General features: G+C 33.2%; 2 long non-coding RNA genes and 1 pseudogene across 6 annotated transcripts; 1 reads left to right on the top strand and 2 right to left on the bottom strand.

Moving 5' to 3' along the window:
• Positions 1-346: 346 nt before the first annotated feature.
• On the bottom strand, positions 347-13,865 carry LOC114372905. Of its 2 annotated transcripts, XR_003658386.1 has the most exons (6): positions 10,881-13,865; positions 10,461-10,600; positions 9,510-9,588; positions 9,242-9,334; positions 1,374-1,702; positions 347-1,243 (listed from the first exon to the last, which is right to left on the bottom strand). It is a non-coding gene; the product is annotated as an uncharacterized LOC114372905 (long non-coding RNA). The 2 variants fall into 2 exon arrangements; XR_003658385.1 differs by having other exon boundaries at positions 347-1,702.
• Positions 13,866-14,788: 923 nt separating this feature from the next.
• LOC114372904 lies at positions 14,789-21,387 on the bottom strand. Of its 4 annotated transcripts, none has more exons than XR_003658383.1 (7): positions 20,861-21,387; positions 20,324-20,459; positions 19,967-20,200; positions 19,716-19,883; positions 19,544-19,627; positions 19,029-19,208; positions 14,789-15,098 (listed from the first exon to the last, which is right to left on the bottom strand). It is a non-coding gene; the product is annotated as an uncharacterized LOC114372904 (long non-coding RNA). The 4 variants fall into 4 exon arrangements; XR_003658384.1 differs by having other exon boundaries at positions 20,324-20,451; positions 21,021-21,387; XR_003658381.1 differs by having other exon boundaries at positions 14,790-15,098; positions 20,324-20,451; positions 20,861-21,386.
• A 3,056-nt stretch (positions 21,388-24,443) lies between these two features.
• LOC114373229 lies at positions 24,444-25,235 on the top strand (annotated as a pseudogene).
• Positions 25,236-27,194: the final 1,959 nt, after the last annotated feature.

The raw sequence follows: 27,194 nt of genomic DNA, 5'->3' as shown, positions 1-27,194 counted from the left end.
AGCAATGAAAATAGTAAATAAATAATGACATCATTAAAACAAGATACATATAAAACAAGCTATATATAAATGAGGGAAACACATAGGTTTAAGTTTTCTTATTTTTGCAGATGACAAAAGGATGATTCAATACAGCCTTTTACAACAAACTGAATATTAGGCAATGATGCAACATAGCATTAAATATGCTTATTAAGTAATTTATGTCTAGATACAACTTAAGTGAACTATGTTGAGGAAGATTCAACATCAACATTTCTTTTGCAATCTTTGCAGAACCATTGATCATTCTTAGTCAAATTGAGATACTAGTAAATTTGCATCTCATTCAAATAAGGACCAGAAATAATTTCTTTTCACTGAATAACAGGAAAACTAAGAAATATGTATCCAGGAAAAAATATGAAATTAAATGAAAATACATACCAATCAACAAAACTAACTTCAGAGATTCTGTCACGCCGTTTCCCAATTTCTTGTTTTTTCCTGGATATTGTCCTTCAGCCGTAATTCAAGTAAGACCAAGTTCTATGAAAATACATATTACAAATGAAGCTCACTCGAGTGTGGGAAAACTGAATTAAGAAAATAAAATAAATGAAAGATATAAACCCTTAATTCACATTATTTGAATTATAATATTTTTTAAAATACATAGTATTCTAAACTATCAAAGAATTGAGAGACTCAATTCAATTTTTTACTAGATCTTTCAAGAAAACTATAAACAGGTTTTTAAATATAATTCCCGCACATATTTGTTCTCCAGCCAATAGCATTGTTTATCCAAAGCATCATTAAACAATTAGCACTCACTTATGAATCAGTAGCTTTAAACCTAACACAAAATTCATTTTCCTTTTGAAGCATGTTGCAAAAAGTAGCCCACAACCATACAAGCATAATCAAAGGGGCATCAAAAGAACTAACAAATCCTTCATCATCAAGCATGGAAGAAGCCTAATCACTCATAAACCTGTCAAATACAGTGAATGCCCTCCCCACAATCTGATTTTGCCTATTTATGTTGCCATTCTCTTCTAACTAACTAGCTAGCCTAATGGACTAACAGACAAACAACTCTTCTCATTCAGTCAGTTTTCATTGTACATCTAACATTTAAGAAGAAGTGAGGGGCACAATTTCTTTAACATACACTTTTCCGCAAGCATGCTCGTTGAAAGCCCTCCCGGCTAAGAAATAAAATACATGTGACTAATAGATGAAACTGCACTGCATACAGCTGCACCAAAGAAAATAAATTATTATAAAAAAAATAAAGCTTATGATGCAACTCAGAATGACAACCGAATAAAGAAATCCATAAGTAAAGGGGGAAGATGGAGATGAAGTGAGTATGGAAAAACAGTTACCGCATAGTCCTCTTGTGTAAGATGTGACACCCTCTACCCCTCACATATATACTAACAAAGGAATAAAAATTCAAATATTAATTAAAAGTATTTTTTTTAAAACATTTTTAAATACAAGCCTTTCAAAGGGATAAAAGGTTCACAATCCCTTTCTTCTACATCATATTCAAACTTGTCCGAATAAATAATAAAGTCATCGGCTCGAACAAGGCCGTCTGAGACTTCATACAATTAATATAAAACCTTATACCCCAATGTCACATCCTATCAGAGCGTTGTGTCTCGACGTCCTTCAGCACAATATTCCTTAAAGCAGTTCACCTAGTCATCTGCTCCCCCGAACACAGAGTTCAAGATCATCACAGGATCCAAACACAAACAATAAACCGGGAGTGAGTTATCACATTCCTAACTAATAGAGAAACAAGACAACTAGATATACATATCATATAAACCAAATAAAACTTACTTACACGTAATTCCACCACTTTGTCATTCAAAATTCACTTTTCATCAATCAATCACACTTTTCAATCATCAATCACATTACACAGGAATCACACGCTCTGATCAAGACATAATAACACCTCAATTTCATAATAAACAATTAGCAAGCGCATGAGACAGTTATGCTAAGACTCAAGCCTATATGCAATGTGGTACCATGTCAGTGAAAAACCACCCTGGGGCGCTTAGGAGTACATAACAAGACACACCACACAATGGGTTTGTCAGGTCACTCTCACTAAGTAAGATCATAGGGAGACCAGTCAGGGTCACGATGTTTTGCGAGAATGCTCCAACCATATGGGATCAACATAGGCTTAAAGGAGCACTCAAACCCGGTGACCCCCAAGGCCTACACTCCGAAGAGTCCGTCAGGGCCTCTCCCTCCTGATTCAGGTCCAACCCCTAAAATCATTTTAGCACACAGACACTGCTAGTGAATTATACAATACCCACGACCTCACACTCGTGTCTTAAACACGTACAACATATTGCGCTACAATTTAACACTGGTTCCTAAACAAGAACCTACACTTTCTCTTTAACACTGGTTCCTAAATAGGAAACCTACACTTTCTCTTTAACACTGCGCATTTACACTTTTCTCAAGATAACACTGGTCGGGTTATTGTACAATTCACAGCTTACAACACAAATAATGTCACATCAAGAATTAATCACACATTTATTCACAACCAAAACTCATTCACAATTTCACATCTCATAATGTCACAATCCACCATCACATGTTTTCACGTATCTCACAATTCAACACCTGTTCTACTTTACACTTTTACTCAATGTCAATAACAATATTATAATCTCAAGGCAACATATTATTCCACAATTCATCACATATTTCATTTATAAGCACTGCTCATGAACTATACAATACCACGACCTCACACTCATGTTTCAAACATGTTTAACACAATTGCGCTACAATTTAACACTGGTTCCTAACTAGGAACCTACACTTTCTCTTTAACACTGCGCATAAACACTGGTCGGGTTATTGTATAATTCATAGCTCACGATATAATTAATGTAACATCAAGTGTTAAACACATTCACTTATTTACAATCGAATATCATGTCCAAACTTTAACATCTCATAACATCACATCAACCATCTCATAACATTCCTAATGATATTCATAAGGTACAACATACACATGTTCATCAAATTTAACCATAATATTCTCAGACTCCAACACTTAATAATTTTTGGAATCATACTATAACACTCTACAATATTATCTACATAAATTATTAATATAAATAACAACCTCTATATATATATAAGCTAGCATACATCATATTGAATCACAAATTACAAAGTAAGCTTTCAATGCACAAATTCTAAATAATTATATGAACACTTTGGTCAATTTCAATTATGATATTAACTTTTTAAATTATATATAAAAACCTAAACAACAAGAAAAAGAGAAAATACAAAATCAATATCTCTCTCTAAATTTCTCCTTTATTTCATCAATTCATATTAATTAGAAAAAGTACTCGATTTATAGGGTTCACGCTCAACACAATAGCATATCAATTCCACAAGAATTGGTCTATCAAACATATATAATTCACTGTAATAATTATAAGGATAAAATGAAAATTGCAAAAACACCCCAAAACTCATTCCAATTGATATCTCTAAGGATCCCTACACATGTTCTCACTAATTCCCAATTGTGAATAACGCATCCCTTACCTCTAAGCGGGCTCACGTGTCTTCAGCCAGCGATAGCATCATCTCTAACGGTTCCCTAAGATTCCTCAAGTTTTTCCTCCGAATGTCCCGATAGAATTCTCGAACGTCAGAGAGACGAAGAAGAGATTGAAGCCTCCACTTGTACTGTCTTCATGAGATTCCTTTTTCTTCCACCGCGAATATTATCTCGCAAATCCCAACGGTGAGAGTGTACGAAATTGAATTTCGAGCAACATATCCAAATTTCATGAAAATCCAACGGTTAACGAAACCGGGATCACAGTTTTACCGAAACAGTTTTGGGTTTCTGCGGGAAAATAAAAAGCTACAATGCGAAGGGTTTTCCTCTAAGCTCAGACATGATTTTGCAATTCCCAACAGTGAGAATGCTCGAAATTGGGTTGCGAACGTGGTGCTCAAAGTTCACGACGGTCCAACGGTGAATGAGTCCGAGATCATCATTTTTCTGAGACAGGTTTTGTGGGCTGCGGAAAAAAGAAAGGGTTTTGAGAGGAAAAGGGGAAAAACGAAAATGAGAGGCAGAGGAGGCTGAGGAGTCCGTCTGAAAAACCTACCATGTTGCTATTTATAACTAGGGGCATTTAAAACCTATTATTTACTCTATTTATTTATTTTTATTATTTTTACTAAAAAATTCTTAAATTTATTTATGAAAAAAAATGGAATGTTACATAAGATGCCTTACAATCCATGTATTGAATATGAATGGAATTCATCTTGACAAGAACTGAGTAGTTGGATTCATGATATGGGGAAATATCATAAATAAAAAGCATATCACATCACATGTCTAACGTATTTGAAATGTAAATTGGTGAGATGGCGTTGACCTAATAGGTACTTGAAGGTGCGTGAAAGATTGGTAGCGTCTTTATCATTAGACATGGCAAGTGCAGAAATGAAAATGATTCTTGGATCAGATAGAACTACTATTACTTCCCCGACAAGATATCATTTTTAGGCCCTGATTGTGCATCATCCTATAGAATGATCAAGACTAAGCATAATATCATATTTTTTAAAAGTACAAACTAACCATAACATGATCATAACTACTAATAAGAGTCAATTCTTTCTTCCACTAGAAAGAGACTAACATGAATGTTGGGAGAAACCCACCACAAAATCTTGCCATTGTAAAGAGAGATTCCAAGGTCATATCAACCCCACCAAATCTTGAAGTTAGCCTAAGAGAAATAAAACAATTTTAATCCGGCTATTCTGCAACTCCTTCCCCTTTCTGAAACAAATTCTAATTGTCAACTCAAAAATAATTACCTCATATTTCCAACCCAAAAACAAAATAGTTGGATGTACGCAAATGCAATCAAAATAAAAGATTGAAAATGGAAACACCTTGAACTATTTCACTAAAAAAAAGAGCTTATTTCTCACGGTCAAAATTTGTCAAAAACTTAAAAATTCTATTGGTAATCAAAATTTCTGATGGATTAAAATTTGGTGGAAAAATATTCATAAGAAATTTTAATCAACAAATTTTTGTAGTCCATTGGAAATTCTATTTTATAAATAATTTATTTCATTTGTTTTTCATATTTTTATTATTTGTCATCGATAATTTAACAATTATTTTTATTTATATTATTTAGTGTCAAAATTTGAATTTACATAGATGTAATTAACGAAATACTCAAATTCATAAATTAAAAAAAAAGATTATTAAGTTAAATTAAAAATAAATATAAAAGAAAACAGTGTATAAAAAAATATATTGGTTATGATGATTAAAAAATATACTGCTATATTTTTTTAACAGACAAGATAAGGTTTGTAATAATCACAAGAAATGATGATAAAAGCGGGACAGTAGAGAGTACAACATAGAGTGGGGTATTTGGTACAATCACCAATGTGGATTTTCATCTTTCTATATTTGTATACTCTTACTCTCGGAAAAATGTTATTCACTTGTAATATATAAAAGTGACATGTTAAAAAAAAACAAATAATGCAATAGATACCTTAGAATTTAAGGTGCAGTAAAAAAATTGGATATATATGACGTAAGTAAATATAGGAATGGATGAGTAATTAATTTGATTAGATGTTACTCAAGTTAACTGAACTATGCTGGTTTCTATAGAGATAATAAGTGAAGTAAAGAAAGCAAGAAGTAGAATGCTACCTTCACAGAAGACACAACACGGGTTATACTAGAATAAAAACACGATAGTGACTCAAACAAGAAGAGAACCATGCACCTTATAACAGGAGAAAAAATGCTATTACAGAAAGGCCATGGAAAGGTATATATCATGTGCATGCAAAAAAACATGAAATAGTGCAAGTCTTTTGCAGTGACTAACTATGAAACAAAAAGAAAGAAGCTCGTGTTGACAAATGGCGAAGGACACAAATAACATACCGGCCAGGAGGGAAACATGATGATCAGAGAAATGATAAGGAAATGTGTGTCATGCACAAAAAAGTGAAACATGTAGTGTGTACTCCTCCGGTTACAACTTGAATAGAGAAGAAGCTAAACTTGACCAATTTGCCCACATAAAATTATAATTATAGCACACGATCATAAGTCATAACCATTGAGAACTGAGAAGAGTTATATTATCATTTTAATATGTTTAATTATCTCTTTTCCTTTTATCTTTTTAATGACGTAATTAATCTTGATACATATTTTTCTTTTACTATCCAGCTGTGTTTTCGTATTACACAAAAATTTCATAATTATATAATTAGTTATCCCAAAGCATGTATATGTATAATGTATTCATTAAATTTTCTGAAGATGCTGATTGAACAAACAATGCAGACGCATACAGTTATAATATAGGTGAGTGATTGTAAATTCAGTATCTTTAATTTCTACTCATAAAACAAACCTCTTAATTTTTATTTTTTTACAAACAAAAAAATAATAGTAAATTATCTATCTAACCTCTTATCCTTCCAAGTTCCAACTAACTCGGCAATTACCACCATTCAAGAAATTCTAAAACACTTACAAAGTTAAAAAGGCGGATGGCGGTTCATGGTGGAAAGTCAAAAATTCGCCATAAAATATGGCGGATGGCATAGCGGAAAATGATGGACGTTATGACGGACAAAAAAATAATAAAAATATACGTATAAATATAAATAAAAAATTATAAAAAAAAACAATGGATTGCATTGAAATAACAGAAAAAACAAAAAACAAAAAATGGGTGTCAAAAATAAAAAAGGGTGTCAAACAGAAAAAGGAAAAAAAAAAGCTACCCTCATCAAAAATGGGTATCAAACAGAAAAAAGAAAAAGCCCTCAGTCCAGGAAAAAAGAAATTAGACAATTCTCAAATGTCTAGCTTTCTTCCTTCTTTGTTTAAGAGGTCAGTTTGCCGTTGCCATCGACGTGCGTCATGCATCATGCGGTGGTCGTGTGCGTCGTGCTTTGGTCGTCGGTTGTCGGTCTCTCGCGACATAGGTATGGATGTTAGAACTGACTGTATGAGAGTCACTCCCCCCCCCAAAAGACAGGTGTCTTTGTTTTCATCTTGCTAATTTTCTCTCACACTTATTGATTAGAGGATCCCACATTTGACACCTTCTTGGATTTGCTCCAATAGGTATGCCTAGGTAAATGAAAGGAATGGTCAACAAGCTACAGTTGAGATAATTTGCCGCTTCAATTTTCCATTGTTCAGACATGCCGAATGCACCAAAACTGCTTTTTACAAAATTAATTTTAAGTCCCGATACAAGTTCAAAGGTCCTCAAAATTGCTTTGATTGTTTTTACGTTCCTCATGGATGCCTCCCTAAAGAATATTGTATCATCTGCATACTGGAGGATACTGATGACTACATTATTTGACCCCACTGAGAATCCCCTGTAAAGGTTTTTCCCGATAGCTTCTCTTACTAACCCATTCAATGCTTCTGCCACAATGTTAAATAGAAGCGGTGCTAAAGGATCCCCTTGCCTGAGTACTGGTTCGAGCTATCAATTTCAGTAGAATGCAAAGAACTTGCTTGAGTAAGATTCACAAAAGGCACAAAAGAGTTACTCGAAGAATTGAACATGTTGTATTTTCTGAGTCTCAGTTCTTGTGCAAGAATAAAACCTTCAGTTTCTTCAATGATGATGTGCGGAAGATGACTTTCAATGAGAGCAATTACAAAATCAAAATCCAAAATCCCTAGGAAGACCTTCACGAATAAAATCCATGTGTTCACGATAGGTAGCTGCATCGCCAACTAAAGCAAGTGCCTCAATAAGCGCTTTGATGCGAGAAAGGAAATCCAAAACCGGATGATTGTTAAGTGTAGTGTGACAGAGCTCCGATCGGAGTTGTCACAATTTCTTTCGAGTCTGGTGAAGAAAATACGCATGAATCTTGTCCCATACCAGATACGAGTGAGTCAATCCAAGAACTTGAGCAAGCATCTAGCTTGAAAGCGTAGATTGAAGCCAAACAAGCACAAACTGATCTTGTTTCTGAATTAAAAGTCTCTAATTCTAATGGCCTATGGTGTGTACTTGGAGATTTCAACTCAATTAGGAACCAGACTGAGAGAATCAGCTCATCTCAAAGGATAGCTGCCACCTCAGATACCTTAGCCTTCAATGATTGGATATCTGAGATGGAGCTTCATGACATTAGAAGCCTTGGAAGCAGTTTTACCTGGTTTAAGCCCAATGGTAGGGCCAAGAGCCGCCTTGATAGATTCCTGGTATCTGATCAATGGCTATCTATGTGGCCTAATACCTATCAGCATGTTCTTCAAAGAGATTTCTCTGATCACTGCCCTCTCATATTGAAGACTAATATGGTGGATTGGGGCCCTAAGCCTTTTCGGGTTGTGGATTGGTGGCTGAACCAAAAGGGCTATCACTCTATGGTTAAAGAGGCTTGGACTACAGATCAACAGGGAGGGTAGGGTGGAATTGCTCTTAAAAATAAGCTGAGGAGTTTGAGACAGTCAATAAAACAGTGGAGCAAAGACAGGGGGGACATTAAAGCAAACAATATATAGCACTTGAAACAGAAGTTATCTGATTTGGAGAATCTTGTTTCCCATAGAATTTTATCTGCAGCTGAAGTTCAGACCAAGAGAGCATTGCAGCAAGAGTTGTGGGACACTGCAAGTGCCTATGAATCCCTTATGCGACAGAAGTCCAGGGCCAAGTGGATCAAGGAGGGGGATAGGAATTCAGCTTATTTTCACAAGGTGATTAATTTCAGAAAATGCTCAAATGCTGTTCATGGAGTTTTCATTGATGGTGCATCGGTCCAGCAGCCTCATCTAGAAGTGAGGACCACAGCACAGCTGAAAAGTCGATGTTCTTGTTTGAAAGAATGAAACATAACAGAGAATCAGAGGATCTCCTAGAAAAAAGGGTAGAGGGATGAGGGATCCATTGGTAAGTTAATTTGCCATTCATGAAATTAATGTGTGAAGGTTAGTTAGGTTTATTCTCTATTTGGAGAAGGCAGTGATAGAGGCAGTGCTGATACCATTGCAAGATTATCAATAAACTAATCTACTAAATTAATTAAGAGTTAATTTAACTAACTACAAAAGAAAATCTAACCATGTACAACCAACCAACAAAATAAAAATGAAAATAGAGAGAAGTTTAAGAAAGCTTACCTTGGTTAAAAAGTTGCCTCCACCAATTTTGAGCTTATCGACTTCATAAATAGTGGCATGAAGAGTCCCATGGAGCAGAATTTGCGCCATCAGCTGCAAGCAGAATTCACATAGAGAGTTATAATTAAATTAGATGGCATCAAAATACAAAGTCTGAGGAGTAGTGAATTTTACAATCGAATATCCTTTCATTCACCAACAATTAACCATAAGAGCTATATTATTAAAAGTAATTTGGGCAAATGTAACTTTAAGTATCAACTCTAACCTTCCCCAGCAGCAATAAAGGAAAGGGCATGTCCAGGAGACAAAACAACTTCTTCCTTCATACCCTCCACATAAGTTCCCTGAAACATAAATCATTGGTCATCTCTCGAACTAGTCTTAAGAAAACTGTTTGAAGAGTTCAAAATGAAGAAGAATAGTCTAGATTTTCTTCCAATAACAGATGCCAAATAATATCATTTGTTGCTAGTCCGCTTAAAGGCATTAGTAAAACTGCAAAATGATAAAGGAAGGCATACCTTCCCATCTATATCCCATCTATACGTAGAAATTATCTAGCAAAAGGATGGCAGATTCTTTATTAGCATAACAAATTAAATGTGGTAAGTTTTGTCTCATGCACATAACGTCAGGATTGGATGCTGCCATAACCTTTTGGTGACATTTTAGTATATAATTAGTGGAATAATTTAAAACACTTTTTCTATTCCAGGCATCTAAATCATATAGGCTGTAACAAAATCCATAAGTCATATATATACTGAGAAACCATGTGAGCTAGACTGCTAGAGAACTTACATAGTACATGTATTGTACCAAGACATCAACATTGTCCTTAAAGGTCTAAATCACAAATTAGCAACAAATTTGTTTTAGTGGTTTAATTGAACTCAAGAGTAGCATTAACTCTGCCTCGGTTTGTTGGAGAAAATATTGTATCATATCCCATAGTCTAAGCAACTACCCTTCTGCCATGTAAAATCATTGATCAACAACTCATCACAAAATAGCAAAGCAATAGAAGCAATATATTTGCTCTTACTTAGTTCATAAATCACTTGGTTTTGTAAATTAATCATTCATATGTAAAACCTTTTACATATCAGTGTGCACTTTATAATGTATTGGGAAGAAAAAATTATAATTAGAAAATAGAAAAGTAAAAAATTAGAATAAAAAATCAAAATGCCCGATAACAAATCAGTAATAATACCCCAAAGATGTATAAGTGCAAGTGTCGATGTAAAAGAGAGAGGTAACTCAGCATAGTGGCGCATGGTGCCCAGTAGCACTTATTGGAGTCCCTTGTCCAAGAAAATGCAAACAAAAGCTCTAGTGCTGATACACTTCAGCCTAATAGAACACATGTTGACCATGAGTGTCTGATAGCAATAACCATTTCCCTCTTTTTGTTCTATGCAGGCACCATCAACTTAATTGCAAGCAATCAATTGGTACTAAAAAAAAGAAGATGAAGTATACATAAATATATACATGTAACCACTCACCAAAAATGAAAGGAAGATGCTTAGAAAAAGGGAAAAGAAGGGGATTAACAATTCATAATGCAATGATGTAAATGAAATCATTGAGAGAAAAAATATAAATTAAAAACTTCAATAATGTAATGTACCTTTTAGAAGATAGTAGCATCAACCTTCAAGAATAACTATTCAGTCTCATGAGAAGCAACCAATTTCCAATTTTGTACCCTTTTATTTCATATCAAGACTGATTAGGCACCAACACAAAATGATTACATACCCTTGATTTTCTTTTGGTTAAGCATTTTCTTCTTTGATTAAGAGTTTTTAGACCCAGATACCTCTTTATCAAAGCACCTTGTAAATCAATATGCTACAAAGTTAAAACAAATAATCCACATCATGTCAAATATAACAATATCTCTTCAACCATAAAAATCGTAGGTTTGGGAGCTACTTCATACACCTCATCGGAATTCGTATACGGTCTAAACACTTTATCTTCCACAAATCAATTCAAAATTCTAACATCTGATCCATTTCCATAATCTCAACACCAAAAGCAAAAACCTAATTGCTCTCCATTAGTTCCCTAAAAAAATCATGTGAAGAAAACAAAGTTTGAAATGAAAATACCAAATGCATAAGCAGTAGCTGGATTATACTCTTTGCACACAATCTTATCACCGTCCGCATACCAAGCGATCTTGTCTCCTCTGTGGTACTCTATTTCACTGCAACCAAACAACACCGTAACCTCTCATTTGATCTCAGATAAGTCAACGCAACAACAATAGAAACAACCCGAACGATTCAGTTTCTCTAAAATCCACAGCTAATGGATTTGATTCCATAGCCACAGATCTAAGCATTACCTCAACGGTCTAAACCGAATCGTGACCGAAATGCTATCCCGAGCTCTGGATGAATCAATGGGCTCCGTGATCACCTCCTCGTCCATCCCGAACTCCACTGGTGAAGGATTACCGTAGCCGTAGTAGACAGACTCGCTATGACCGTGACTCGGAGTCATGGATCATCCACCGCCACCAAAGTTGTAAAACGACGACGTCAAAGGGGAACAGGAGCGAGGCATTATGCGTCCATTCGTGAAGGAAGAAGTGGAAGAGGAAGCTGAGGAGTGAGGAGTTAAGGGTTTGCGGTGCGAGAATGGCGAGCTACTCCTTGCACGTAAGGATGAGGCCATCGAGTTGATTCACCGAGTTGGTCAGTCAAGGGAGAGTGGGAGAGAGAGAGAGTGGGTGAAGAAGATGGTGAGTTGCAGTGAGAGAATGTAGGGCATGGTTAGAGTTTAAATGGTGAGAGAGTGGCACCAAGCATACAAAGACGGTCGTGAGGATAAGACCGTCTTTGTATCAAAATAAAAAATTGACACGTTCCCCACCAAATTCCTTATCAACGATGATCATGCGGAAAAGTTGTCATTACATTTGAGTTAATTACGAAAACACCACCATTGCACTTTCTAAGACAGTCCTTGACAACCGTCTTAGAATCAGCGACGTAAAAAGCTCAATTTTTAGTAGTGCCTATGAGCCATATTTTCTCTCGAGCACACTCTTCCTCGCATTCTTGTCTGTTCGCCTCCTTGCCTGTTCTCCTATTCACACCTCTTCGCTTTTTTGCCATGTTTTCTCCTTTAGTAGGTAAGTTCATTAGCACATCCTCTTCCTCGTGCCTCCTCTCCCTCACATTCCAACGTTTAGCCGTCACCACCTTAGTCGTGTTTTGTCTTCTCCATACCTCGCGACGAATAAGCTCTATTTGGTTTCGAGAAGACAAATCGCGGGTGAGGTGGTGATGGCATCACAACGCATTTGCTTTATGTCTGAAAATATGCTCTCTGAAATTGATAATGGTGTAAATGTTAGTGTTGTTGTTATTGTGATTCTCTAATGAAGCTTGTGTTCGTAAGCGATGGTAGTGTTGTTGTTTGTTTTTTATTTTTGCTTGGTTTGCGGTTATTACCATGGAAGTTAAATTATACATGTGTTTTTAAGCTATGGTAGTGCATCCTATTGTATATAGTTGTGGCCTTCTAGGTCATGTATATGGTAGTAGCTCCATGTACACACTGCTAGAAAATAGGCTTTGGTTGCACAGTTTTGTTTCTGGTTTGCACGGTTTTGTGTGTAAATGCGTTAATGAGACTTTGTGCTAGTCTGAGAATTCTGCCACAGTCTTAGGCACCCAAAATTGGGATATCATATTGGTATTATATTGGTATGTCAAATGTATCATGCATATTAATGTTATGTTTATATTGTAAATGGAGTTTCGAAATCATGGATGAACATCAACAAAACTGAAAGGAAATGGCTAACATAATGATGAAGATTAACAAAGAATCAGATGAAATGTTCAACACTGTTCATGTTATTGATCAGGTTAGAAATTATTTCAAGACTATTGTAAAATAATTAAACATGACTTGATATATAATAGTACTTTTGCTTATATTAATTTGTTTGTTAAATGTAGCCTTATGGTGAAGTGAGTAAGTCATTTTCTATAAGATGGAAAGATAAACTAGAGCCTACGTGGCATTTGCTATACTCTAGTGACAACATGCACTCTGTCACATACAACCAAGATTTGGTGAGCCCAACTTTACTTGTTGGATGGACGAAACTTAGAGAGTTCTATGGGCTCACTAGAAATCATTAGGTCACCTTGACCCACTATGAACAGAGTGTTTTCCTCCTCACCATCTTCAAAAGCAGTTCTTAACCAAAAGCTTTCCCTAAATGACACTCCTTGTTCCTAACTCAGTCACTTTTAAAGTCCTACTCACTGAGTACAAAGTGACTTGTACCAGTTTGGAGTGTAATTAAGCACTTCTCTCTGTATGTCAAATTTTGATATCATATAATTATCTAATATGAATTATTTTTACATTTCAGGAAGTGTCGAGTACCATGTACTTATTTATGAAAGCTGCAAGATTCACTCATCTAAACTTAGAAGAGATAGAGTATAGAATAGTTTATAATCATCATAGGAAGACCACAAAAATTAGAAATAGATAGAGGACTTTTGCACAAACACAAAATTTGTTTCTTGGAACTCAAATATAATTTGAGTTCCCATATGCAACTTCTAACTTTGTTTTATTCTGGCTTTATTTATAATTAAAGTACATTACTACTCTAATATATTATCAATTTGTAAATTTTTGTTTATAATATGTTATTTTGTTTAGAAATGTTTATAACTACCCTTGGTGCATGATATATTGATATACTTTATTTATAACTTTTGGTGCATGACTGATTTATGTCTTTTTATATAACTTTGAACGATAAGTTGTGATCTGAATTAATTACTACATGTTGCTAATTGAAAAATCAAATACAATATTTAAAATTAAATCATAAAACAACATCAATTTTTAGGAAAATCGATGTTGTTTTCTTCTTACCAACATCAAATTTTAGGAAAATTGATGTTGTTGAAACAACATCAATTATTCAAAAAATCAATTTTTTTTTTGCTACAATAACATCAGTTTTTAAACAATTGATGTTAATATTGATAAATTAGCGTCGGTAGTTTCAACATCGGTTAATACCCGATATTAAAAGTCCTTAATAATCGATGTTAAAAGTGTATTTTTTAGTAATGGGGAAACGTTATTTTCTAATAGAACAGGGAAATGGTATCTAAATAAAATCATCGCTAAGGATAGGTTGATATTTGTTTAACCTTTTATACATCTCTATTCTTAATGCAATTTACTATTTTAGCTCTGCAAATGGATTTGAGAGAGAAAATAGATAAATTAGGCTCTTTCATGCGGGGGACCAAAGTTAGAACATATTAGTATATGCATGTGTAAATTGGAATAATTATAAATAGAGAAAAATCATTAATATTACATCGAGGAATAACTCTGGTAGGTTAAATTCCTAACATTTTCATCTTCTGAATTTAACTTCTATAATAATTGACTTTTCTTTTCCTTTCTGTTTTTGATTAATTAATTAAAATTCTTTTTTAATTTCTCCTTTTGTTTTATTTAACTTTCTGCCAATTTAAATTATTGTTTTCTCATAACCTTTTCAAATCAATTTTTCTTTAACCTCTTTTATTAATAAAATATTCATTTACCTAAGTACAAACAAAGTCTCTGTGAATTCGACACTCAGACTTCTGTTTTAACTTTACTACTTGGGATGAATTAATGCATTTATCAATCCATCAACACACCATGCACTAAGCATGCATGCACGTGACAACTGGCCTCCCATGTGACTTCTGGCGCTAAACGAGACTATTACGTTGAGCGAGACTGACGCGCTGAGCCTGACTCTCTAGTTCTTCAACACTCTTTCATAGTTGTGTCTCTACAAAAAGTATACCACCAAAAACACTATAAATTTACTAGTTTTAGCGTCTAGTGGATAAAACTTAGAAGATGTTAAATTCCTAATGTTTAACACAAAAAGAAACAATAGAAGAAAAAAAAAGATAATTATCGTGTGATGTATACATAATAATCAATAATTATGAGAGGATTGTTTGTGTTAGCTATAAATAAGATGGAAATGTTGACATGATCTATATATATATATATATACACACACACACAGACTAGTGATTCATATATGAAACTAAAGTATTAGCCATGTCAACACTTCATAATCATATCAATATCTCTATATTTTAGTTGTTTTATTCTAATTTTATTGTTTCAAAATAATTATATTTTAAAATTTCAATGTTTAATTAATATTTTTTTAAAATATATCTTCATTTTAATATGAGATGTTCTTTAATTAACATTTCACTACTAGAAATACAAGTATCAATAATTCATGTATTAAATAAAGATATTTTAATCCAAATATAATGATATCTTAGTTTTATAAAATATTTCTTAATCAATGAGTATTAAAAAATATGGAAAGATTGAGGCAAAAGGTGGAAAGATGATCATAGATGATAATTATATTGATAAATTAACAAACAAACTAAAATTCCTCAATTTTAAAAATAAAAGACTAAACTATGAAATTAACCAAAATCATGAATTGGCTAATATTAGAAGACCAAAATACAATTAATTCAATATTTTACTAAATACCAAACAAATATCCCAAACTTTAGACCTGGATATTATCTAAGTCCACCCATGCACATGGACATCAACAACTATATTCTTTTTCTTTGAGGCGTGTATCAAACGTATCTTTTGTACTCCAATAGAGTTTGAGAATCACAAGAATATGGTGCAACTCAAGCTCGTAGCCTTTAAAAAAAAAACCTTGTTTGTTGTGTCTCTCTTATCATATACTATATATCTTGGATAAAGCTAAAATATACGATGTTGAAACTTAATCTAGCTATTGGCCTTAACCTTGATATGGTGGTGCACTAATATTGATCAAAATCATATTTTATGCGCAAGTATAATTTCTTTTAGTAGATATATGCTTGATCATGGAGATGGAAGTACATTCCAAAACTGTTTAAATTGCGTTTGACAGTGTGCATGCCACTATAAGAGGTGGGTAGCTACGGAAATCATTCACATATTAAAGTAAATGCCAAACTTTCTAAGGACCTAATCCGTCGCGTGTTGATGACTACGCTTTCCAAGTCCACCATATGCACTAGGGCGTCATCATTAACCATCCTCATCAATCTCTTAGACTTATTCCTCTCAACAACATGCGAAGTACCCTTAAGTTTTAGAGTTTTTTTTATCAAAAGATTCAGAAGTTTTAATGAGTTTAATTATAATTAAAATAAATCTCTTGACGATCATATAGCTGAGGCCATGAGGGCCAATACTTCATAAGGAATTATTATAAAAAAATTATGATTTAAGAATAAAGATAAATTACCAAGTGTTCAGATAATTTTTATTTAAGAAAAATACAATTATATTATTAATATACACAGACATTGGGGTCTATATTAACAATAAAATAATATACTAACATGTATTGATAATATATTTTAATATTTTATACTAATAAAATTATGTTTGTTGTGTAATATATGATACTATTGGTATAATGTTATTAATGTCTATATATTAATATTTAGGCTTAATTATATAAAAATTTATTTTAAAAAAATTAAAGTTCAATTAGTTCTCTCAATTGTTAAAAAGTTTAATCAAAATTTCTACATTTCATTATACAAAAGGATATGATTGTAGTGTTTTAAATAAGTAAAGAATCAAAATGAACTTTTAAATAATTGAATGACCTATTTGAACTTTTATAAATAATCAAAAGATCTTATTGAAATTTTTAATAATTAAAGGATCTAATTGAAGTTTTAATCATAATTAAGAAACCAATTGTATAATTAAGACTAAAATTTAAGTTTTGCCCACTACTACACTTGTGTAGTAAATGGTGTAATGACATTTTTGTAATTAAATGTAACTTTAAAGCATCTTGTTGATAAATCGATTTAGAAAAACATCTACATCAGTTCTTGGTTTGAAACGATATTGATCTAGAATACCAATGTTGAAATTGCATTCTAACTTTGGCTCATATTAAAACCAATTGAATGTTTTTCTTACTGATACTTATATTCAATGACTTTGTTACCATGTACCGATGGTGTTGTGTTACTCATCCTTGCCATGCTCATCTATATCAGTAAGTGATTTTTTAAAACTTACTTCTTCGACTCTAATTTCATCCATTTTGTGTGATTGAGATTTCTATTGTTGAAATTCAATGTGATTGGATCTATTTTGATGTTCTATATGTCTAATTTTTGTCTATTTTAAGACTTAATTGGTGTTGTTAATATGTGAGTTGCTTGAGATATTAATTTTTGAATTAAAAAACTTGATGTTTAATGCTTGAGGCAGTTTAGGTTGGTTTCGATTTACGAATGATGTATTGCTTCCAAACTTAAGTATGTGATTGCTCTGTAAATTTTATGTCACGTTGGTCAAGTATAATGTGATTTAGGTATGTTTAATATTTCATGTACAGCTTGTTGTTTAGAAATTACTACTTTTGTTTAATCGCTAAATACATTGTGTTTTTATAATCATGTGTGATATTGAAAAATGTGGTGTCAGATTTTTTTTGTTCCTAAGTACTGTGAGAATGGTAACTAAAAAAGAGAATAAACTTCTCATGTAATATTTAAGGCACAAATAAATAAGGCACTAAACTATATGCAACAATAAAACTTACTAAGAGTCCAAAAATAAATTTTGGGTCAGTCATTTTTAAATCAACTTAATACAAAGTAAATTTCATATAAAAAAATAACATTTGAAATTAGGAAGTAAATTCCATTAAATGATAAAAATTATGTTTAATTTTTAAATTGTAATAATAACTTTTATCTAATATTTTCATTTTAAATTACAAGAATGTTATTGTTTTAATATTTTATAAGACAATCACTACTACAAAAAAACACAAACAAAGACGGTGGAAACTAACATACAAAGACGGTGGAGCACTGTCTTTGAATTTAACGTCGTCGAAAGTTTACGATGGACCTATAAAACCCATCTTAGAAAAACATTGTCTTCTAAGACGGTCGTTAGCTAACAACCGTCTTAGAAAGGTAACTTTCTAAAACGGTGGTTAGCTAAGAAACGTCTTAGTACCTTTCTAAGACGTTGCTTAACTAACCACCATCTTAGAAATATAACTTTCTAAGACGGTCATTAATTAACCACCGTCTTAGAATGTTATTTTGACAAAAAAAATATTAAATTTTAAAAATAATAAAAGCATTATTTGCTATCAGTAGTTTCCATGTTTTGAGACTTAGTAACATAAGAATTTATTTTTTACAACTATATTTATTAATTAAAATTAGAGTTTTATCTTAATAATTAACGTTAAGTTTGAATATCAGTTTTTATTATATGAATTATCAAAATAAAATTACAATTGCAATAAAGAATATCACTAAAAAAACTAAAATTGAATTATTGAACAAATAAACAAAGGCCATTAATTTCATATCAGACAATGTGGTGCCTCTCTTTTCCTTGATTCTGAACATAGGCATTTATTGTGCACATATATATTTAAATCAGCTTTAATGCACTTTAAGTCTTTAAGCAATTAGTCAGGCATTGTAGTTTCATTTAATTTAGAATAGAGTATTTGTTACTAATCAATTGGCCAAATATTGTGGGTTTAATGCACTTTAATTTCAGCTTTAATGTACTTTAATTTCAGGTTTCAGTTTTAAAACAGGAAATTTAGAATGACATGCAAAATTGTAATTGCAACTTCAATGCACTTTAAGGATAAGAGAAGAATTATCATTACCTTCCCATTGAGATTTTTTTCACTACAAGCCCACTTCCACAGCTTTTGAATACCATTTGAACCAAGTGCCAAAACACCAACATCCACAATTTCAGACAGCTGCCATGGTTTAGCTCTATCTACTCCATCTTCCACGGTTCTAGTTTTCTCCGCATTTTGACTTGTGGTATCGACTTCATTCTTCATTGAAAATGGCAAAACCAATCAATGAGTTGTGAACAAGTATTAAGACGCAGTACATAATTCATGACTAATAAAGTGACTTCAAATAAATTAATTAAACCGAATAATTTCACAAAGAAATACAAACATCAAATAATAAAGATATCCAAAAGATGTTAAGTCCTCCACGGTATGCAAGGGTATGGCATAGTGGAATTAAGATACCAGTAGAAGAAATTAGATTATGACTAGTTAAATATAAATTTCTAATTGTTAAACTATGACTAGTATATCATAGTCATCATGCTAGCATCAAAATCAGGCATTCAGAGTTTACAAGGTCAGATTCATACAAGAATTGGAGAAGGCCTGACAGGTGAGCCCTTTTCTACTTTACAGTTGACAGGGCTAACATTAACAGCAGAAGAGCCAGATGCCTAGATACCATAAACCAAATGGACAATATAAATATTTATTTTGATCTAAATATCAAAAAACAAGAAAAAGTGAAGAAAATATCACAACCTTGACTACAGAAGATTCAATTGGTGACCTCAATGCTTCAAATCTTGGAGTTTCAACTGTTCTCAACGATCTAAGACCATTAGCATTAGCAAGAATTTTGAATCCCTTGTCTACAGTAGTAACAACAAGAAGATTTCATTCTTTGTTGAATCTCAAGTACGAAAGGGTCTGAATAGATTCATACAATTATATAACGAATGTCTTATAAAGTGTAAGCTATATTCCAAAAGACTTAAAAAAGTTAACTCCACCTGTAGTCCACCCTCTGCATCAGTGCTTGTTAAAAGATTAATGTTGTCCATATCCCAAAATTTGACTTGGCCATCTTCACCAGCAGCCAAAAATTGATTTTGGGTTATGTCAAACTGCACAACACCAGTGGATTTATTTCTGAACCCATTGCATGTTCTCTTAATGGTCCTTCACTTTCATTCCATTCAACAAGAAATGACTCTCCATCTTTACTAATTCCACAAGAAAACGGTCTATAGAAATAACGGAAGATAAATAGGAAGACATGTTAATACGGTTTTATTTAATACATCTCAAATTCAATTATCCATTGAACACGAAACTTAAATACTTATCCGTACTCAAATCCTTCTTACCTACTTCCATCAGCACTATAAAGCATTGTAGTACACCAATGACCTGGGGCATCATAATCAACCCTAGAACCCATATTATCGTATAACCAGGCTTTAATTTTGCCATCAATGGCAGTTGAAAATATAAACTGCAAAACTACAATGACAACATTTAGTTAGATTAAAGGCAATGTTTATTAATTACTAGAATAATACAATTATCAATAATATGTACTCGTAACTCATGTAAATACAAGGAACACTCTTGGGCTTTCCTAGAACCAAATAAATAATGAAAAAATTAAAAGCATGGAATGGAAGTAGGCACTAGAAAGATGGAAAACAAGATTACAATATGTGGAGAGGGAAGGAAGTAGTTATACCCGTAATATTCTAATGATCACAATAAAAGAGACATGTTTGGTTTTATAGTTCAATAAATTAAAAGAAGAGATCACTCTGCCCATAGGTAAAATTATAGAGGAACAATCCATCAGATTATAACTTACAAAATCCAAAGAATAAACTCGGAGAAAACATATCATATCATATTTGTACCTGAATGCTCTCCTTGTGATGAGGACAGACAGAATATACAGTTGCCTCATGCCCCTCAAAGATATCGTTCTTCTCTTTTTTTTTTTTTTTAAAAAAAAAAAGAGAATTCTATGGAGACCTTATCTAAGCAGGCAGCAGCAATAAGAAAGTTGATACATACCGTTTTTCTCCAATTCTATGGTGGTTTTTGGAAATGATTCGGAGTGAGCGGAGACGGAGATGGGATAAGGGATGGTAGGTTTTCGATAATGGAGGGGGTGGGGTTTCATGCTTGGAAGAAATTGAGGTGAAGGAACAGCGCGTTGATGAGAATTTGGCGGAATCAAATCGATGGAGAAGAGAAGAAAAAGGTTTGATGAGATTAAGGGAAGAAGAAGAAGAAGATAGAAGCTTATTCATCATGGCTTCTATCGAAAATGAAGAGAAGAGAAAGAGGCAGATAGAGGGAAGAGGCAGAGAGAGGGAAGCGGAAATGTGCGTTGCCCGAGGTGAGAGAGAGAAAGTCACAATAAAAGCTAACGTACAACTGTCTCATGAGAGAGAAAGTCACAATAAAAGCTAACGTACAACTGTCTCATGAGAGAGAAAAAGAAAAAAAATGTAACATTCAATAACGACGTTTTTCCAAATAACCCGTCTTTAAACTCATAATTTTAAGACGGGTATTTTAAAACCGTTTTTGTTATTAATAAATTTATTACAATTCTACCCCTGATATTTTTCTAAAATGGTTTTTGGTCAACCGTCGTCGTTAACGCGTCGTAATAAATGCTTTTTTTAGTAGTGAATTGTGTTTTAAATTCTAGTAATTTAGCGAGCAAATTTTGTTGTCGCTATTTTTATTTTTTTGATGTCTGCCGATGACTGAGTTGGTGATCAATCAATATTTTTAAGGCTTTCAACGACCCAAAACTATTCAATTGCTATGAAGCACTTTTGATAATGTCTTAGCCACCAAGACCCCAACGCAAACTATACACCATTTTCACTTTGTGACAGATTTAACAATCGATCCTTCTTCTCACTATCCTAACTGATCGTTAATGTAGTATCTAATCCCCATTTATGAACATATTTGTCTTTGGTAGCTGAATCTGGTGGCTATTTGTGATTTTTCTTAAAGTGATTGCATGCTATGTAGACATCGTGAGTTGCTAATCCCCATTTATGAACATATTTTTCTTATTTGTGATTTTCCTTTTGACACTTACAACTAGGAAAACTTGTGTTGGCTAAATGACATACAGTGAACATGTTAAACATAGACCAAAAATTTGATTTTGGAAACTTTTAGAGTTAAAATTGATTTTCTTAGTGAGAGTCTTTTGCACATTGTAGCATTGTTTTCATCTATCTTCTTAGCTCTTTCTTGGTTTGTGAAGATTGATCTAGTTTTTTAAATGAGTTCATTGTAGAAAAGATGAAAATATGTAGTCCATAAATGATATGTAGCCCAAAAAAATTTATCGAGAAAAATCTTAGTCATTTTTTCTTAGTAAATTTTTTTGTTGCATATCATTTAATGCCTTGGCTTATTTTCACCTTGTACATGAAAAATTCATTATCTTTTAGGTAACTTGATCCACCTTCAAAAGCCTGCCTATGAAGAGCTATAAGAATAGATGAAACCCTTTGATGCCCACACTTTATTGTCATTTGATTTTAACCTTGCAATGGAAAAGTATGTTATTTCTCTTTCTGGTTCTTATGAATAGTTTAGATTGTGCTAATTTAATTTCTTGATCACTTAACATTATGTTCTACTCTGTTAGGTAGGATAGATGGCAAGGTCATGTGTGAAATCAATTACTTAAATCATTGTTACTTAGATGCTTCTCTCAGTAAAAATATCATTGTTCTCCTAAACATAGGTGAATTATTCACTCCTTCATTTATATTTTTGAAAAATAAACTTAAATTTTACTGAGGAGATTACATATTGGGAGAAACTGAGTTGACAGCAACAACCATGTACAACTATAGTGACTTGAAAGTTGCGACAAAAATTTTTAGTGAGAAAAATAAGATAGAAGGAGGGTTTGGCGTGGTATACAAGGTAAACTTTAATAGTTCCTCCACACATTTCAATGGTGACTCTAAGAGCATTGTTTTTAATGTAACGTTGTTAACTAAGATCACTCCGTAAGCTAAGAAGACAATATTACTTATAGTTTACACATCTAGTGACTGAGATAAATCAGTTTCAAGAAATTTTTTTAATTATGATGTTATTGCATAGGGGACAATGAAAATGGGAAAGTCTTTTGTTGATGAATTGACAAGTGTATCAATGTGTCCCAAGTAATAAAGTTAAAACGGAAGTCTGAGTGTCAAATTCACATGAACTTTGTTTGTACTTAGGTAAATGAATATTTTATTAATAAAAGAAGTTAAATAAAATTGACTTGAAAAGGTTATGAAAAAAACAATAATTTAAATTGGCAGAAAATTAAATTATACAAGAGGAGAAATTAAACAAGAATTTAAATTAATGAATTAAGGACAGAAAAGACGAGAAAAATCAATATTAAGGAAATTCAGAAGAAGAGAATGTTGGGAACTTAACTTATGTGATCTACTCTTTGATGTAATGTTAATGATTTTTTTCTATTTTATAATTATTTTAATTTACACATGCATCTACTAGTATACTCTAACTTTGGTCTCCTGCATGAAAGAGTCTAATTTATCTATTATCTCTCCCAAATCCCTTTGCAAAGCCAAAATAGTAAATTTCATTAAGAATAGAGATGTATAACAGGCTAAAAAAATATCAACCTATCCCTAGTGATGATTTTATTTAGATATCATTTCTCAATTCTATTAAAAAAGAACGTTTCCCAACGCTATCTCTAAAATTTACCATACAAATGGGTGATCAAGCCACAAGCAATAATATGAAGCACAGGAAAAGATAATGCTAATATCATATTCATAAATAGATAGGAAGAAAAAATTACATCAACAGTAGTTGGATACCAAGTTCCCAACAAATGGGGTTTAGCCTCTCATTGTTATGGAGACTTTACAATTACAAGAGAGAAATGTTTAGTAAAGGGGGAAAAGATAAAAAATGGAATGGAGGGAATGAATGATTTCCCATGCTTACTTCTTCTTCTTCTAGTTTTTTTCTTCTATAAGAAATTGTATTCTCTTGGGATTTTTTTGTGTTTTTTCTTTATTCTCTTTTCTTCTTTTATAGATGTAGATTAGTGGGTTTCTTGCACTAAGTCCGCCTTTACTTTCCTTAATTAATCATGTTTTTCTTAATTAGTCTGTTTTTCTTAATTAATTTGTTTTCCTTAATTGGCCTTACTTCCCTTAATTAGCCTCGTTTACTTAAGTAGTCTTCTTTTCTTAATTAACCTCATTTTTTTAATTAGTCATGCTTTCTTTAATTATTCTTGTTTTCTTGAACTTTATTTTACTCAATAAGCATCATAAATTCATCAGTTCTCTACACAACAATTGATGTTAATTTAACAATTATTTGCTTAAAAAGAAAAAAATAGGAGAGAAAAATTATAAATTCAAAACCCCCAAAATATATTCATAATTAGCCGTTATTATCTTTGTGGTCAAAATGTTACTTTCCGGAAAATCCAGCAACATAGATGATGATTTTGAAAGTAAAGTAACGCTTATAAGTAATGTTCATCACAAAAATCTGGTTTGACTTCTTGGTTGTTGCAGTAAAGGCCAACACAGAATCCTTGTTTATGAATACACGACAAACAGCAGCCTTGACAAATTCTTATTTGGTATCTGACATGCTATTTTCTAAGAGAAGCATTTCCTGTAATTTTTCCTTTTTTTACCTGTTTTTTTCTCCTCTAAATTTTGAACATATAAACATGGAAGACAGGTAAAACAAAAGGTTCACTCAACTGGGGACAACCCCATGATATAATTTTGGGCACAGCAAGGGGATTGGCCTATCTACATGAGGAATTTCATGTTTCAATCATATATACATAGAGATATTAAAAGTAGCAATATCCTCTTGGATAAAGAACTTCAACCCAAATTTGCTGATTTTGGGTCGGTGAAGCTCCTTCCAGGAGACCAATCTCATCTTAGCACAAGATTAGCTGGGACATTGTAAGTCAAAATAAAATACCAATGACTGAACTTGAAAATTTAAAAGATTCAAATCTGTTGCCCCCACATGCAGAATAGTCTGATAATTTCTTAATTATATATGCGGCATAAATGTTATGCATTTGTGAGGGGATACACAGCACCTGAGTATGCACTCCATAGTCAATTATCAGAAAAGGGTGATACATACAGCTTCGGAATTGTAGTCCTAGAAATCATAAGTGGTAAAAAGAATTCTGATGTGAAGGTTGTTGACGATGATGGTGAGGATTGATGCAAGCTCCATTGGAGCTTGTAGGCCTAGGATCTTCTTCATCAATGGATTCCTTTGCTCCTTGGAAAATGAATGGCAGCGGAATGGAGAAGGAATAGAGAGAGGAGACGCCACTTCAAGGAGAAGATGAGTCTAGAAGAAGCTCACCACCATAGGAGGCCATGGATAAGAGCTTAGAGGAAGAAGGAGATGAATGAAGGGAGAGGGAGAGAAGAGCACGAAATTTTGTGCTCCAAATGAGCTTTGAAATCTCAAGTTTAATATTCAAATGATCAAAGTTGAAAAAAAATGCACACACATGACCTCTATTTATAGCCTAAGTGTCACACAGAATTGGAGGGAAATTCAAATTTCACTTGAATTTGAAATTGAATTTGTGGAGCCAAACTTTGGAGCCAAAATTTCACTAATTATGATTAGTGAATTTTAGTTATGGTTCAGCCCACTAATCCAAGATCAATTCCAAGATTCTCCACTAAGTGTGCTTAGGTGTCATGAGGCATGAAAAGCATGAAGGACATGCACAAAGTGTGACTATATGATGTGGCAATGGGGTGTAGTAAGCAAATGTTCACCTCCCCCTCTAAAATTTAATTGGATTGGGCTTCTACCAATTCAATTAAATTTATTTCCAACCACACACATCAAATATCCACTTAGTGCATGTGAAATTACAAAACTACCCCTAATACAAAAACTAGTCTAGGTGCCCTAAAATACAAGGGCTGAAAAATCCTATATTTCTAGGGTACCCTACCTACATTATGGAGCCCTAAATACAAGGCCCAAAAATAATGAAACCTTAATCTAATATTTACAAAGATAAGTGGGCTCGTACTTAGCCCATGGGCCTGAAATCTACCCTAAGGCTCATAAGAACCCTAGGGCCTTCTCTTGCATCTTTGGCCCATTCTACTTGGGGTCTTCTATCCAATGCCCTTGCGGGGTAGGATTGCATCATTCCCTCCCCCTTGAAAAGGATTTGACCTCAAATCCGGAGGTTCTTGAAACTCTGGGCTTTTTTCCTCAACACCTGTACAAAGAACAAAAACATATGTATTAGTGGTGTTTAGTATGTTGAAATAAGGTAAGATCTGAAAACTCATTTCCTGGGCATCTTCCCATGAAGGAACATAGTTCCTCACCAACTCAATGAGTGGTGCTACAAGTATAGAAAAATATGGGACAAACCTTTTGTAAAAGTTTGTTAAGTCATGGAAGCCCCAAATTTTTCTTACACTTGGTGGAGCGGGCCACTCAGGAATGACTTTTATTCTCTTAGGGTTCATGGGAACCCCTTGATCACAATTTAAAAAATTAAGAAAAGTAAAGCAATAAAACATACCTTTTTCTATATTTTCGTGTTGATTATTCCTACCAAAAAGTATGACAAACCTAAGGTGTCCCATATGAGTACCTAAGTTTGTATTGAAACTAAAAATAAGAACAAACATACCTAATGAGTCCCTATGTACACAAATCACGAAGATGTTGGGTGCACGAGTGATTTTACAAATGAGTGTTGCACCACCCAAAGTATTCATCATACCACCTATTTTAGGGATTTGGTGCCTAATAATACCTATTTTGGGCACCAACAAAGCACAAGGATTTAAGCTCTTGCGAACCAAACCCTCATCCAACAACTCCTTTACTTGAGGAATAAACTCAAGCCTAAGAGGTGTGGCAATGCGAACAAGTGTCTTTTTACAAAGGAGAAAATGTGGAGGTTGTTTAAGAGGGGAAATTTCTTTAATATTTGTCTTTATTTCAAAATGTCTTTCCTTCGTAGCTAACCTTTTGGAGGAGACACTTACCTCCTTACACTCCTCCTTAACCATTAAAGGTTTTCGTTCTTCTTGGGGGTAGATTTCTTCACTAGATTCTTCCCCTTTTGCTTCTTCACTTTCACTAGAGGAAGGTGAAGTAGTAGCCTCATCTTGGCTACTATAAATGTCT

Source organism: Glycine soja, chromosome 11 (genome assembly GCF_004193775.1).
Source record: "Glycine soja cultivar W05 chromosome 11, ASM419377v2, whole genome shotgun sequence".
NCBI classification, from domain to species: Eukaryota; Viridiplantae; Streptophyta; class Magnoliopsida; order Fabales; family Fabaceae; genus Glycine; species Glycine soja.
This window is presented reverse-complemented; position numbering and strand designations above follow the sequence as displayed.